Below are 12875 nucleotides of genomic sequence, written 5' to 3' on the forward strand. Positions count from 1 at the left end.
TGTGCGGCTGCTTTTCTTTACTCCATAGAAAGTCTTTGGCTTTTGCATCCGTCGTCGTCGTCGCCGCCGCTGCTGCATAGACTCCCCGGGGCTGTGTCGGAAGGAGCGGAGGGACTGGAGGCATGCCTGCTGGGGGAGGAGGCGAGCGGGCAGCCAGCGGCTCCCTCTGCCCTTCTCCCTAAAGCATAGCGCCCCCGGCCGTCGGGCGGCGCTCAGGCGGGGGCCCATTTCTGGTTATCGCTTCTCGGCCTTTTGGCTAAGATCAAGTGTAGTATCTGTTCTTATCAGTTTAATATCTGATACGTCCCCTATCTGGGGACCATATATTAAATGGATTTTTAGAACAGGGAGATGGAAGAAGAGCTTGCTCTGTCCACTCCACGCATTGACCTGGTATTGCAGTACCTCCAGGACCGGTGCACTTCCCTTTGGGGATATTTGGCTTGTATCAAAAAATAGAAACAAATCACCGTCTGACAGAAAAAAAACAAACATGCATTTTTGGCTCTTTCTTTTGCAAAGAAAGAAGAAGATGAAATGACGACAAAATAAAGCCTCCTTCTTTTTGCTGTGTCTTGTTTGCTCTTTTGCGTGGCTTCTTACTTTCTTTTCTTTTCAGCTCCTCCTCGCATGGAGCAGGAGTGCCGCCTGCTGCCTAGCCTAATTCAGTCCGAACGAGCAGATGCCTAAGAAACTCCTGTTGAAGCTGTATCCAAATAGCCTGCATAGCAAACACTGCAGCAGCAAGCAGCAAATGCCTTGACTTGCTGGCTTCTTGTCACAATGGCTGGCTGGCTGGCTGGCTGAAATGACCTGAACTGAAAAGCCCAGCCACTGGCTGCTTGCTTGCTGCCTGAGTTTCATGGCAGCCCAGACGAGTCGGCTAGCAGAGAAAAAGTGGGCGGTTCCTATGCAAATAAGCAGACGAAGCCTGGTGCCGGAAAAAGAACTGGAAGCATGTGCCTTTTTGGCTGTTTGCTGGCCATGCGGGCCCCCCAGCAGTGTGTGCGGCTGCTTTTCTTTACTCCATAGAAAGTCTTTGGCTTTTGCATCCGTCGTCGTCGTCGCCGCCGCTGCTGCATAGACTCCCCGGGGCTGTGTCGGAAGGAGCGGAGGGACTGGAGGCATGCCTGCTGGGGGAGGAGGCGAGCGGGCAGCCAGCGGCTCCCTCTGCCCTTCTCCCTAAAGCATAGCGCCCCCGGCCGTCGGGCGGCGCTCAGGCGGGGGCCCATTTCTGGTTATCGCTTCTCGGCCTTTTGGCTAAGACCAAGTGTCTGAAACCAGAAGGCCATCAGAGAGAGGGAAGGGCCGGCACCTTTGCCTTGTGACATCGCCCCCGGGCTTAAGTCACATGCTGCTTTCGGGGTGCCGCACCTAAGCTCTTCGGGAAGGCGAGGACGTCAACGATGGCTGCGGGAGCGAGCCTAAGGAACACGCTGCGGTTCCAAGTCGTGGAGACGGAGAGAGATCGAGTGGGGCTTACCTTCTTCGTGGAGAAGGTGCTGAGAGAGATCGTGGGTCTGGATGCGGCAAGGATCTTCTGTTTGCAAGATTTCCCGAGGCAAGGAATATTCGACCTGACCCTTTGCGAAGAAAGTGACTGCCTGAACGTCTTACAGAGATGCAAGGAGGCTGCAAGAGAGCCCAATTTGCGGGGGATCAGCATTGCACCAAGCTACATGATGGATGAGAGATCGGTTGTTGTTCACATGTACAACCCGTACATATTTAAGGAAGATATCATCCTCTTTTTGAAGAGATACTGTACGGTGGTAAGAGGAGGCATTGAGATGAAGAACCCGTACAACATGTTCAATGCCAAAAGGCGGTTCTGGGTGCGCTTCAGGCCGGATGCATCGTGTGTTGGAGGCGTAATGCACCCCCCGGCTAGTTTCAGCATCGGTGGAAACAGGGGTTTCCTCAATTACCCTGGACAACCAACCTATTGTAGGAACTGCTTCAAATATGGTCACACAAAGGCCGACTGTGAGAAAATAGGGGCAGTGTGCCGTAATTGTGGAGAGGAGGGACATATGGCATCCCACTGTAGTGTTCCTAAGAAATGTGACTTATGTGGGGAAGGAGGTCATCTTTTCCGCCAGTGCCCGCAGAAAAGCTATGCACGGGCGGCGAGGGGGGGAACGGATATGAAGGACACTTTCCAAAAGGAAGGAATGGACAGTACTTGGGCGGGACAGCCAACGGAGACCCAAATGAGGGAGGAAGAGCTTTTTGTAGAAGCAATAGCCCGAAGATTTGATGTGGGGGGGGGAGATGGGCTGGGAGTCCTCACCCAGGGGTCAGTAACAGATCTTTTGGGGGCGACGCAGCCGGGCTGGGGGGATCAAATGGAGGTACAGGAGGTGCAGAGTGTGGGGGTGTTGACCCAGGAAGAGCAGGGAGAGAGAATGGATGTAACTGTGGGGGAAAAAAAACCCCAAAAACGTAAGCAAGAGGTAGAGGTAACGGAGGGTAGACAAGTAGAGATAAGGGGGGAGGGACCAAGAGAGAAAATAGAGAAAACGCCCGAAGGGGAAGCTGGTGAAGTGAGAAGACAGGAGGTTTTAACAGAGAAAATGGAAGTGTTTCAGAATGCAGTTGGAGATGTGTATTTTTGGGTGGGGGTGTTTAGAAAACAACATGTTGGGAGTAATGATGCTCAAATTTTAGAGAGACTAGATAAATTGATGTGTCAAAGAAAAAACATGTCTAAAGAGGAGTATGAGCAAAGTAAAAAAGAAAATGTACAGTGGTTGGAAATAAGAGATGGGAAAAGAGTATACAGAGGGAAAGAGGGGGAAGAGTGGATGGAATTTGAGCAAGATATGGGAATTTGTGAGGGGGAGGAAACTTGTGACCTAGGGAGCTCTCCAGAAGTAGCAATAGTGGAAGAAACCCTAGAAGATCGTTGTGTGTATCCAGCCATATTTAAAATGGAAAGTCAGGAAGAAATAGGAACAAGTGTAAAAGAGAAGGAGGGGGAAGTGAACCCCCCTATAGGAAGCGAAAGCAGAGGAATACAAATAGAGGAAGAGAATAAACCTTGGGAGATTGTAGAAAAGAAAGGAAAGGGAAAGGATAAAAAAATCGGATATGTTGTGAGTATAGAAGAAAGAGAGGAGCAGGGAAAGCTAAGAGCGTTAGGGAAAACATGGACATATGAGGATTGTTGTGACTATTGGGGGGAGAAATATAAGCAGCACTTGGATAAATGGATAAGAAATAAAATAGGAAAAGAAAGAAAGGATATTTCGGAGAAAAGCAGAGCAAAAGCAAAAGCAGCTGAGCATGCTGTAAATAAAGAGCTAGAAAACTGTGAAAAAGTGGTGGAGAATAGACAGAGGGAAAGAATTATATCGGACTCAGAAAGCAATAGTGAGGAAGAAGAGCAGAGTGAGCAGGGTGAGTATGACAAAGAGGAGAACCTAAGAAAAGTGGGGGGGACAAGTAGGAGTGAAAGTGAGGAAGGAACTTCGAAAAAGATGGAGGCTATAGAGACAGAGACTCCCTCTTTGGGAAGTAAAAGTGGGAAGGTTGGTTTGGGTGAGGGTACAAAGCAGGGAGCGGTAAAAGCAATGGAAATGAGAGACAGCCAGAAGAAGATAGAACAGAAAGAAAAAACCAGTATAGTGGCAAATAAAGAAGACACGAGGCGGAGGAATTTGGAGGGGAAAAAAAAGGAGTTTGAGGAGAAAGTAGGAGAAATAGACCTATGGTATGACCTTTTTCGGAAGGCGTACCCTTATATGGGAACTGAGGGTACCATTGAAGAGCTTGAGAGGATGATATCTCAGAAACGAGTGATGGAGCCAAAAGTTTTTGAGGCAGAAAAAGTGAGGCATATGAAGGCTCTTAAGGGAATAATAGCAAACATACAGGAGGATGTCAAAAAGAGACTAGGTATATATAGGGAATAAGATGTGAGGAATATTTGATAACTGATGGAATAAGGATGTTTTCTCTGATATGTTTAGTGGGGTATGTGTTGAAGAGATGTGGGTATAGAATATATGGGTATTATGAATTAGGTGGGTATAAATAAATGTATTGGAAAGCTTAGTAGAGAAAATAGGATGTTAAGGAATTAGTGTATATGTCTGAAATGTGAAATATGGGGGCTTTATTTAAAGCATAGTATAGAAAGTTTATGGTTTGATAAATTGGAATTTTGTGGAATTTTTGAGTGTTTATATCGTAATTAAATGTACACTAAATTCGAAAGGTCTGAAATAGAAAGGGATATATGTGGAATTATGGGAGGTAGGTTTGTATAAATTGTGTATATATGCTAATGTAATGTATACGGTTCTTTGTTATTTTTTGAAAAGTGAAAAAATTGTAAAACTTTATCTTTATGTTTGAATAAAAAACTTTGAAAAACAAAAAAAAAAAATCTGTTCTTATCAGTTTAATATCTGATACGTCCCCTATCTGGGGACCATATATTAAATGGATTTTTAGAACAGGGAGATGGAAGAAGAGCTTGCTCTGTCCACTCCACGCATTGACCTGGTATTGCAGTACCTCCAGGACCGGTGCACTTCCCTTTGGGGATATTTGGCTTGTATCAAAAAATAGAAACAAATCACCGTCTGACAGAAAAAAAACAAACATGCATTTTTGGCTCTTTCTTTTGCAAAGAAAGAAGAAGATGAAATGACGACAAAATAAAGCCTCCTTCTTTTTGCTGTGTCTTGTTTGCTCTTTTGCGTGGCTTCTTACTTTCTTTTCTTTTCAGCTCCTCCTCGCATGGAGCAGGAGTGCCGCCTGCTGCCTAGCCTAATTCAGTCCGAACGAGCAGATGCCTAAGAAACTCCTGTTGAAGCTGTATCCAAATAGCCTGCATAGCAAACACTGCAGCAGCAAGCAGCAAATGCCTTGACTTGCTGGCTTCTTGTCACAATGGCTGGCTGGCTGGCTGGCTGAAATGACCTGAACTGAAAAGCCCAGCCACTGGCTGCTTGCTTGCTGCCTGAGTTTCATGGCAGCCCAGACGAGTCGGCTAGCAGAGAAAAAGTGGGCGGTTCCTATGCAAATAAGCAGACGAAGCCTGGTGCCGGAAAAAGAACTGGAAGCATGTGCCTTTTTGGCTGTTTGCTGGCCATGCGGGCCCCCCAGCAGTGTGTGCGGCTGCTTTTCTTTACTCCATAGAAAGTCTTTGGCTTTTGCATCCGTCGTCGTCGTCGCCGCCGCTGCTGCATAGACTCCCCGGGGCTGTGTCGGAAGGAGCGGAGGGACTGGAGGCATGCCTGCTGGGGGAGGAGGCGAGCGGGCAGCCAGCGGCTCCCTCTGCCCTTCTCCCTAAAGCATAGCGCCCCCGGCCGTCGGGCGGCGCTCAGGCGGGGGCCCATTTCTGGTTATCGCTTCTCGGCCTTTTGGCTCAGATCAAGTGTCTGAGTCAGGGGCTTTGCTGAGACTGTGACCCCTTGGCCCTGGATCATCGCCCCTTCGGGGGCTTAAGATCCTTGCTGCTTTTGGGGGGGCACGCCATCTCGAGCGACGAGGGGCGATCGAGAACGGAGAGCGGAGAGCGGAGAAAGTGAAGGGCCGGCACCTTGGCCTGGGGACATCGCCTTAACCGGCTTAAGTCCCCTGCTGCTTTTGGGGTGCCGCACCTAAGCTTGGAGAAGCAGAGGAATCAGCATGGCAGCCCAAACAGGGATGAGAAACTCCATCCGGTTTCTGGTTGTGGAGTCAGAGAGAAGCCGAGTTGATCTACGATGGATTGTGGAGAAAGTCCTGTGGGAGCTGATTGGCCTACATGAGGAGAAGATCCTCTGTCTACAAGATTTCCCTGCGCAGGGGATTTTTGATCTGACCTGCTTACAGGAAGAAGATTGTTGGAACCTGTTTGAAAGATGCAAAGAGAGAGCCGAGGACCCAAACCTGAGAGGAATTAAGGTTATTCCTAGTTTCATGATGGAAGAGAAACCATTGGTACTGCATATGTACAACCCTTATGCAAGGGGTGAAGATATTATGTGGTTTCTAAAACGATACTGTGAGATGGTAAAAGGAGGAGAAGAACAAAAGAACCATTACGGTATATTTAATGGGAAAAGACGATATTGGGTGCGCTTCAGGAGAGATACGTCGTGCGTAGGAGGGGTGACACACCCACCTGCCATCTTCAATATTAAAGGAGACAGAGGCTTTTTGTTCTATCCAGGACAGCCTTTATACTGTAGACATTGTTTTAGTTACGGACATACGAAAGAAGGATGCCCAAAAACAGGAGTAGTGTGTCGGAACTGTGGGGAAGAGGGACATACTGTAAGCAGCTGTAGTGTCCCAAAAAAGTGCCACTATTGTGGAAAGAGAGGACATTTGGCAAGACAGTGCACGGAGAAAACTTATGCCCAGGCAGCAAATGAGGAGGAAACCTGTATGTCAAGTCGAGAAAAAGATGCCCAGGAGAAAAAAAAAGAAGATCAATTTTTGGAAAGTATTGCCCGGAACTTTGCTGGGGAAAAGGGGGAGGGGGGAGACTGTGGTCTGATTTTGGAGGGGGGTGGGACAATAGAGTCAGAGAATGTGCATGACCCAAGTTGGGCTGAAAGAATGGATGCTCAAGACGCACAGGGAGGGGAAGGGAAATTTGGTGAAGAGCAGGAGGAGGGAATGGAGGTCACAGTTGGGGAAAAGAAGCCCCAAAAACGTAAAAGCCAACAGGAAGCAGACAGCGTGGAAGGGAAGGAGGGCCAAGAGGGAGAGAAGAGAGAGGGGCCTAGAGAGAAAGTAGAGAGGGTTGCGAAGATAGGAAGGGAACAGATAGGAGAAATACCAAGTGGAAGTGTTTTAAAGGAGAAAATGGGAGAGTTTCAGAGGGCAGTAGGGGAAGTAGATTTCTGGGTAGAAGTTTTTAGGAAGCAACATAGAGGAAGTACAGATCAGCAAATTATTAAAAGATTAGACGAAGTAATGCACCAAAGGAAAAACATTACAAAAGAGGAATATGAAGAAATGAAAAAAGAGAATATACTTTTGGTGGAGGTGAAGGAGGGCAGAGCAGTCCTCAAGGAAAGAGAGGAGGAAAGGGAGTTTTTCAGAGATGTGGAGGATGTTAGCGAGGAGGAGGAAGTACAAGATATAGTGGTGGAGGAGACCCCGGAAAGCATCATGCCAAGGGAGAAAGAGCACAGTAATTTTGAGGGGTATCCTAGAGTTCTGGAAACTAAAACACTGGAAGCAGCTAGGAGTAGTGGGAGTGATTGGGGGTCAGTCTCCTCATCAGAAAGTGAAAGAGGAGGGGTGCAGAAAGAGGAAAAGGGACGCCCAAACAAGGAGATAGAAAGGGGGAAGATAATAGGAATGCCAACACGGAAGGTGGGAGGAACGAGTAGAAGTGAAAGTGAGGGAGGAGTTCTATCTGTGGGTGAAAGCGGGGGAGAGGAAGGGAGAAGGGAGGAAGGAAGTACCTGTAAGATTAAAGCAATAGAGAATAAGGAAACCTCAGAGGAAATAGCTGGACCAACTAGAAGTGAGCCTGAAACCTCATCAGTGAGTGAGTCAGAAGAAAGTAAAATAACTCAGAAAAGAGACAAAAGTAAGATAGTTGTAGACACACAAACAAAAGAAAGCTGGGAGGAGATGATAGAGAAACGAAGAAAGGAATTTTGGAAGGAAATTTGGGAAATGGAAAAAGGGGAAATAGATATACAAATAATGAGGGAAAGAATAGAAGAAATGATGACAGCAAACAAATGGGCCAAAAAAACTGTGTTCTGGTGGGATGTTCAAATGTATATTAAATGGAAAAATGAATATGTTAAATTAAATGAAGAGAAAAAAGTTTTTGAGGCAAAAGGCTCAGAGCTTAGTAAAACAAAAGGAAAAAGTCTTCAAAGAATAAAACAAAGACTAGAGGAAATGAGAAAAGATTTGGAAAAAGAATTAAACGTCGGAGGTGGGGAATTAGAAGGGATAGATAGGATGGAGAAAGAATGAATTTTTGTTTAAAGAAAGTATGATAACTGATGGAACAAAAGTTTTCTATTTGATGTGTTTAGTGGGGTAATGAAAAAGTAAGGGAAAAATAGAAATGTAAATGAAATAGAATGGAAGTAAAATAGAATTATATGTAGGGGTTTCTGTAAATGTATGGGATGTTTTTTGGGGAATTTTAGAATGTATTTGACTTGCTTTTGTGAAGTAATTGAGAATTTTTGTTTGGAAAATTATGAAAGAATAATTTTTATTATATAATTTTTGTTCAAAAAGAAAATGTAAAACAAAATGTTAAATTGTATATTTTTCAAATATGCAAATAAAAAAAAAAAAAAAAAAAAAAAAAAAAAAAAAAATCTGTTCTTATCAGTTTAATATCTGATACGTCCCCTATCTGGGGACCATATATTAAATGGATTTTTAGAACAGGGAGATGGAAGAAGAGCTTGCTCTGTCCACTCCACGCATTGACCTGGTATTGCAGTACCTCCAGGACCGGTGCACTTCCCTTTGGGGATATTTGGCTTGTATCAAAAAATAGAAACAAATCACTGTCTGACAGAAAAAAAACAAACATGCATTTTTGGCTCTTTCTTTTGCAAAGAAAGAAGAAGATGAAGAAATGACGACAAAATAAAGCCTCCTTCTTTTTGCTGTGTCTTGTTTGCTCTTTTGCGTGGCTTCTTACTTTCTTTTCTTTTCAGCTCCTCCTCGCATGGAGCAGGAGTGCCGCCTGCTGCCTAGCCTAATTCAGTCCGAACGAGCAGATGCCTAAGAAACTCCTGTTGAAGCTGTATCCAAATAGCCTGCATAGCAAACACTGCAGCAGCAAGCAGCAAGCAGCAAATGCCTTGACTTGCTGGCTTCTTGTCACAATGGCTGGCTGGCTGGCTGGCTGGCTGGCTAAAATGACCTGAACTGAAAAGCCCAGCCACTGGCTGCTTGCTTGCTGCCTGAGTTTCATGGCAGCCCAGACGAGTCGGCTAGCAGAGAAAAAGTGGGCGGTTCCTATGCAAATAAGCAGACGAAGCCTGGTGCCGGAAAAAGAACTGGAAGCATGTGCCTTTTTGGCTGTTTGCTGGCCTTGCGGGCCCCCCGGCAGTGTGTGCGGCTGCTTTTCTTTACTCCATACAAAGTCTTTGGCTTTTGCATCCGTCGTCGTCGTCGCCGCCGCTGCTGCATAGACTCCCCGGGGCTGTGTCGGGAGGAGCGGAGGGACTGGAGGCAGGCCTGCTGGGGGAGGAGGCGAGCGGGCAGCCAGCGGCTCCCTCTGCCCTTCTCCCTAAAGCGTAGCGCCCCCGGCCGTCGGGCGGCGCTCAGGCGGGGGCCCATTTCTGGTTATCGCTTCTCGGCCTTTTGGCTAAGATCAAGTGTAGTATCTGTTCTTATCAGTTTAATATCTGATACGTCCCCTATCTGGGGACCATATATTAAATGGATTTTTAGAACAGGGAGATGGAAGAAGAGCTTGCTCTGTCCACTCCACGCATTGACCTGGTATTGCAGTACCTCCAGGACCGGTGCACTTCCCTTTGGGGATATTTGGCTTGTATCAAAAAATAGAAACAAATCACTGTCTGACAGAAAAAAAACAAACATGCATTTTTGGCTCTTTCTTTTGCAAAGAAAGAAGAAGATGAAGAAATGACGACAAAATAAAGCCTCCTTCTTTTTGCTGTGTCTTGTTTGCTCTTTTGCGTGGCTTCTTACTTTCTTTTCTTTTCAGCTCCTCCTCGCATGGAGCAGGAGTGCCGCCTGCTGCCTAGCCTAATTCAGTCCGAACGAGCAGATGCCTAAGAAACTCCTGTTGAAGCTGTATCCAAATAGCCTGCATAGCAAACACTGCAGCAGCAAGCAGCAAGCAGCAAATGCCTTGACTTGCTGGCTTCTTGTCACAATGGCTGGCTGGCTGGCTGGCTGGCTGGCTAAAATGACCTGAACTGAAAAGCCCAGCCACTGGCTGCTTGCTTGCTGCCTGAGTTTCATGGCAGCCCAGACGAGTCGGCTAGCAGAGAAAAAGTGGGCGGTTCCTATGCAAATAAGCAGACGAAGCCTGGTGCCGGAAAAAGAACTGGAAGCATGTGCCTTTTTGGCTGTTTGCTGGCCTTGCGGGCCCCCCGGCAGTGTGTGCGGCTGCTTTTCTTTACTCCATACAAAGTCTTTGGCTTTTGCATCCGTCGTCGTCGTCGCCGCCGCTGCTGCATAGACTCCCCGGGGCTGTGTCGGGAGGAGCGGAGGGACTGGAGGCAGGCCTGCTGGGGGAGGAGGCGAGCGGGCAGCCAGCGGCTCCCTCTGCCCTTCTCCCTAAAGCGTAGCGCCCCCGGCCGTCGGGCGGCGCTCAGGCGGGGGCCCATTTCTGGTTATCGCTTCTCGGCCTTTTGGCTAAGATCAAGTGTAGTATCTGTTCTTATCAGTTTAATATCTGATACGTCCCCTATCTGGGGACCATATATTAAATGGATTTTTAGAACAGGGAGATGGAAGAAGAGCTTGCTCTGTCCACTCCACGCATTGACCTGGTATTGCAGTACCTCCAGGACCGGTGCACTTCCCTTTGGGGATATTTGGCTTGTATCAAAAAATAGAAACAAATCACTGTCTGACAGAAAAAAAACAAACATGCATTTTTGGCTCTTTCTTTTGCAAAGAAAGAAGAAGATGAAGAAATGACGACAAAATAAAGCCTCCTTCTTTTTGCTGTGTCTTGTTTGCTCTTTTGCGTGGCTTCTTACTTTCTTTTCTTTTCAGCTCCTCCTCGCATGGAGCAGGAGTGCCGCCTGCTGCCTAGCCTAATTCAGTCCGAACGAGCAGATGCCTAAGAAACTCCTGTTGAAGCTGTATCCAAATAGCCTGCATAGCAAACACTGCAGCAGCAAGCAGCAAGCAGCAAATGCCTTGACTTGCTGGCTTCTTGTCACAATGGCTGGCTGGCTGGCTGGCTGGCTGGCTAAAATGACCTGAACTGAAAAGCCCAGCCACTGGCTGCTTGCTTGCTGCCTGAGTTTCATGGCAGCCCAGACGAGTCGGCTAGCAGAGAAAAAGTGGGCGGTTCCTATGCAAATAAGCAGACGAAGCCTGGTGCCGGAAAAAGAACTGGAAGCATGTGCCTTTTTGGCTGTTTGCTGGCCTTGCGGGCCCCCCGGCAGTGTGTGCGGCTGCTTTTCTTTACTCCATACAAAGTCTTTGGCTTTTGCATCCGTCGTCGTCGTCGCCGCCGCTGCTGCATAGACTCCCCGGGGCTGTGTCGGGAGGAGCGGAGGGACTGGAGGCAGGCCTGCTGGGGGAGGAGGCGAGCGGGCAGCCAGCGGCTCCCTCTGCCCTTCTCCCTAAAGCGTAGCGCCCCCGGCCGTCGGGCGGCGCTCAGGCGGGGGCCCATTTCTGGTTATCGCTTCTCGGCCTTTTGGCTCAGATCATTGTGTCTGAGTCAGGGGCTTAGCTGGGACTGTGCCCCCTTGGCCCTGTGGCATCGGCTCCTTCGGGAGTCTTAAGCCACTTGCTGCTTTTGGGGGGGCACGCTATCCTGAGCATTCTCGGAGGGCGATCGAAGGTGAGATGGCGACATGGACGCATCTGAAGAACACGATCCGGTTCGTGGTAGAGGAGGCGGAGAGAGGACGGGTCGAGCTGCGGTTTATTGTGGAAGATGTTATCCAGAAGATTGGGATGGATGCAGAGAGCATATATTGCCTGCAGGATTTTCCCCGGCAAGGAATTTTCGACGTGACCTTCCATCAGGAAGGAATTGCACTTTGTTGCTTTGAGAAGGTGAAGGAGATGTTGGATGACCAGAGCATGCGAGGCATAAAGATGATTCCGTGTTTCAGAATGGATGAGAGGCCAATTACCATTCACATGTACAATCCGTATGTGTGTAAAGAGGACCTGGTGATGTTTCTAAGAAGATATTGTTCATCTGTAAGAGGTGGTGAGGAATTGCACAATACTTATGGGATATATAATGGGAAAAGAAGGTTTTGGGCCCGGTTTAAACCTGACCCATCAGGTGCAGGTGGAGTACTTAACCCCCCGTCGAGTTTTAGTATTGGAGGAAACCGGGGATTTCTGTTTTTCCCAGGGCAACCCCTGTACTGCAGGAACTGTTTGGAATATGGACACGTACGCGAGAACTGTAAAAAAACAGGACAGTGTTGCCGCAATTGCGGAAAGGAAGGACATTTTTCAGCCAACTGTGATGTACCAAAAAGATGTGACTTATGTGGGGAGCGAGGTCATATTGCAAGACAATGCATGAAGAAAAGAACTTATGCACAGAAGGCAAAAGGAAGTGAGGAGGAAAGTGCTACAGACTTGGAAGGACTTATCCTAAGGGATGAACAGATAGGGGAGGGGGAGATGGATATGCAGGAAGGGGGAAGGGCAGAAGGAGTGGGAACCCCTAAACCTGGACAAGATGGTAAAGGGGAAGCTTGGAGTATTCAGAGTAGGAAGTGGGCGGAAAGGGTGGAGGTACAAGAGGAGAAGGAGGCACTTAATGAAAAAGTGAAGATGTTTCAGGAGAAGGTGGGGGATGTAAAGTTGTGGATGAAAGTGATACATAAAAAGGATATGAGTGATAAGGAGGTAATAGAAGAATTAGATGACCTTATGAAACGTAGAGCGGTTATGACTGCAGAAGAGTATATAAAGTTGAGAGAAGATCAGGTAAAGGCGTTGAAAGAGAAGGAATTTAGACTGGAGGGAGAAGCAATGCTGGCGGAGGAAGCTAGGAAGAAGGAAGAGGCTGAGGAAGTGGAAGATGTAGAGGTCTTAGAACAAACAGGAGAGACTTCAGAAAGTAGTGATAGTATTCCTGGGGTAGAGGAGGAAATTAGTGAAATGGAATGTTCTGCTGTGGAAAGAAGAGCACAGAAGAGAAAAGAGAAAAATGAGAGAGAGAGGGAGAGAGAAGTACAAGGAAACGAAGGCAG

At 47.5% G+C, this 12875-nt stretch overlaps 4 non-coding genes and 1 pseudogene across 4 annotated transcripts; all 5 read left to right on the forward strand.

Annotated features, from left to right (window-relative positions):
• The first annotated feature begins 236 nt into the window (after nucleotides 1-236).
• Nucleotides 237-427, forward strand: LOC142500706 (U2 spliceosomal RNA). The gene has a single exon (XR_012803235.1). It is a non-coding gene; the product is annotated as a U2 spliceosomal RNA (small nuclear RNA).
• Nucleotides 428-4348: 3921 nt separating this feature from the next.
• On the forward strand, nucleotides 4349-4546 carry LOC142500135 (U2 spliceosomal RNA). The gene has a single exon (XR_012802822.1). It is a non-coding gene; the product is annotated as a U2 spliceosomal RNA (small nuclear RNA).
• A 3701-nt stretch (nucleotides 4547-8247) lies between these two features.
• LOC142500264 (U2 spliceosomal RNA) lies at nucleotides 8248-8456 on the forward strand (annotated as a pseudogene).
• An 831-nt stretch (nucleotides 8457-9287) lies between these two features.
• On the forward strand, nucleotides 9288-9478 carry LOC142500707 (U2 spliceosomal RNA). The gene has a single exon (XR_012803236.1). It is a non-coding gene; the product is annotated as a U2 spliceosomal RNA (small nuclear RNA).
• Nucleotides 9479-10309: 831 nt separating this feature from the next.
• On the forward strand, nucleotides 10310-10500 carry LOC142500708 (U2 spliceosomal RNA). The gene has a single exon (XR_012803237.1). It is a non-coding gene; the product is annotated as a U2 spliceosomal RNA (small nuclear RNA).
• The last annotated feature ends 2375 nt before the right edge of the window (nucleotides 10501-12875 follow it).

This window comes from Ascaphus truei, chromosome 7 (assembly GCF_040206685.1).
Source record: "Ascaphus truei isolate aAscTru1 chromosome 7, aAscTru1.hap1, whole genome shotgun sequence".
NCBI lineage: Eukaryota > Metazoa > Chordata > Amphibia > Anura > Ascaphidae > Ascaphus > Ascaphus truei.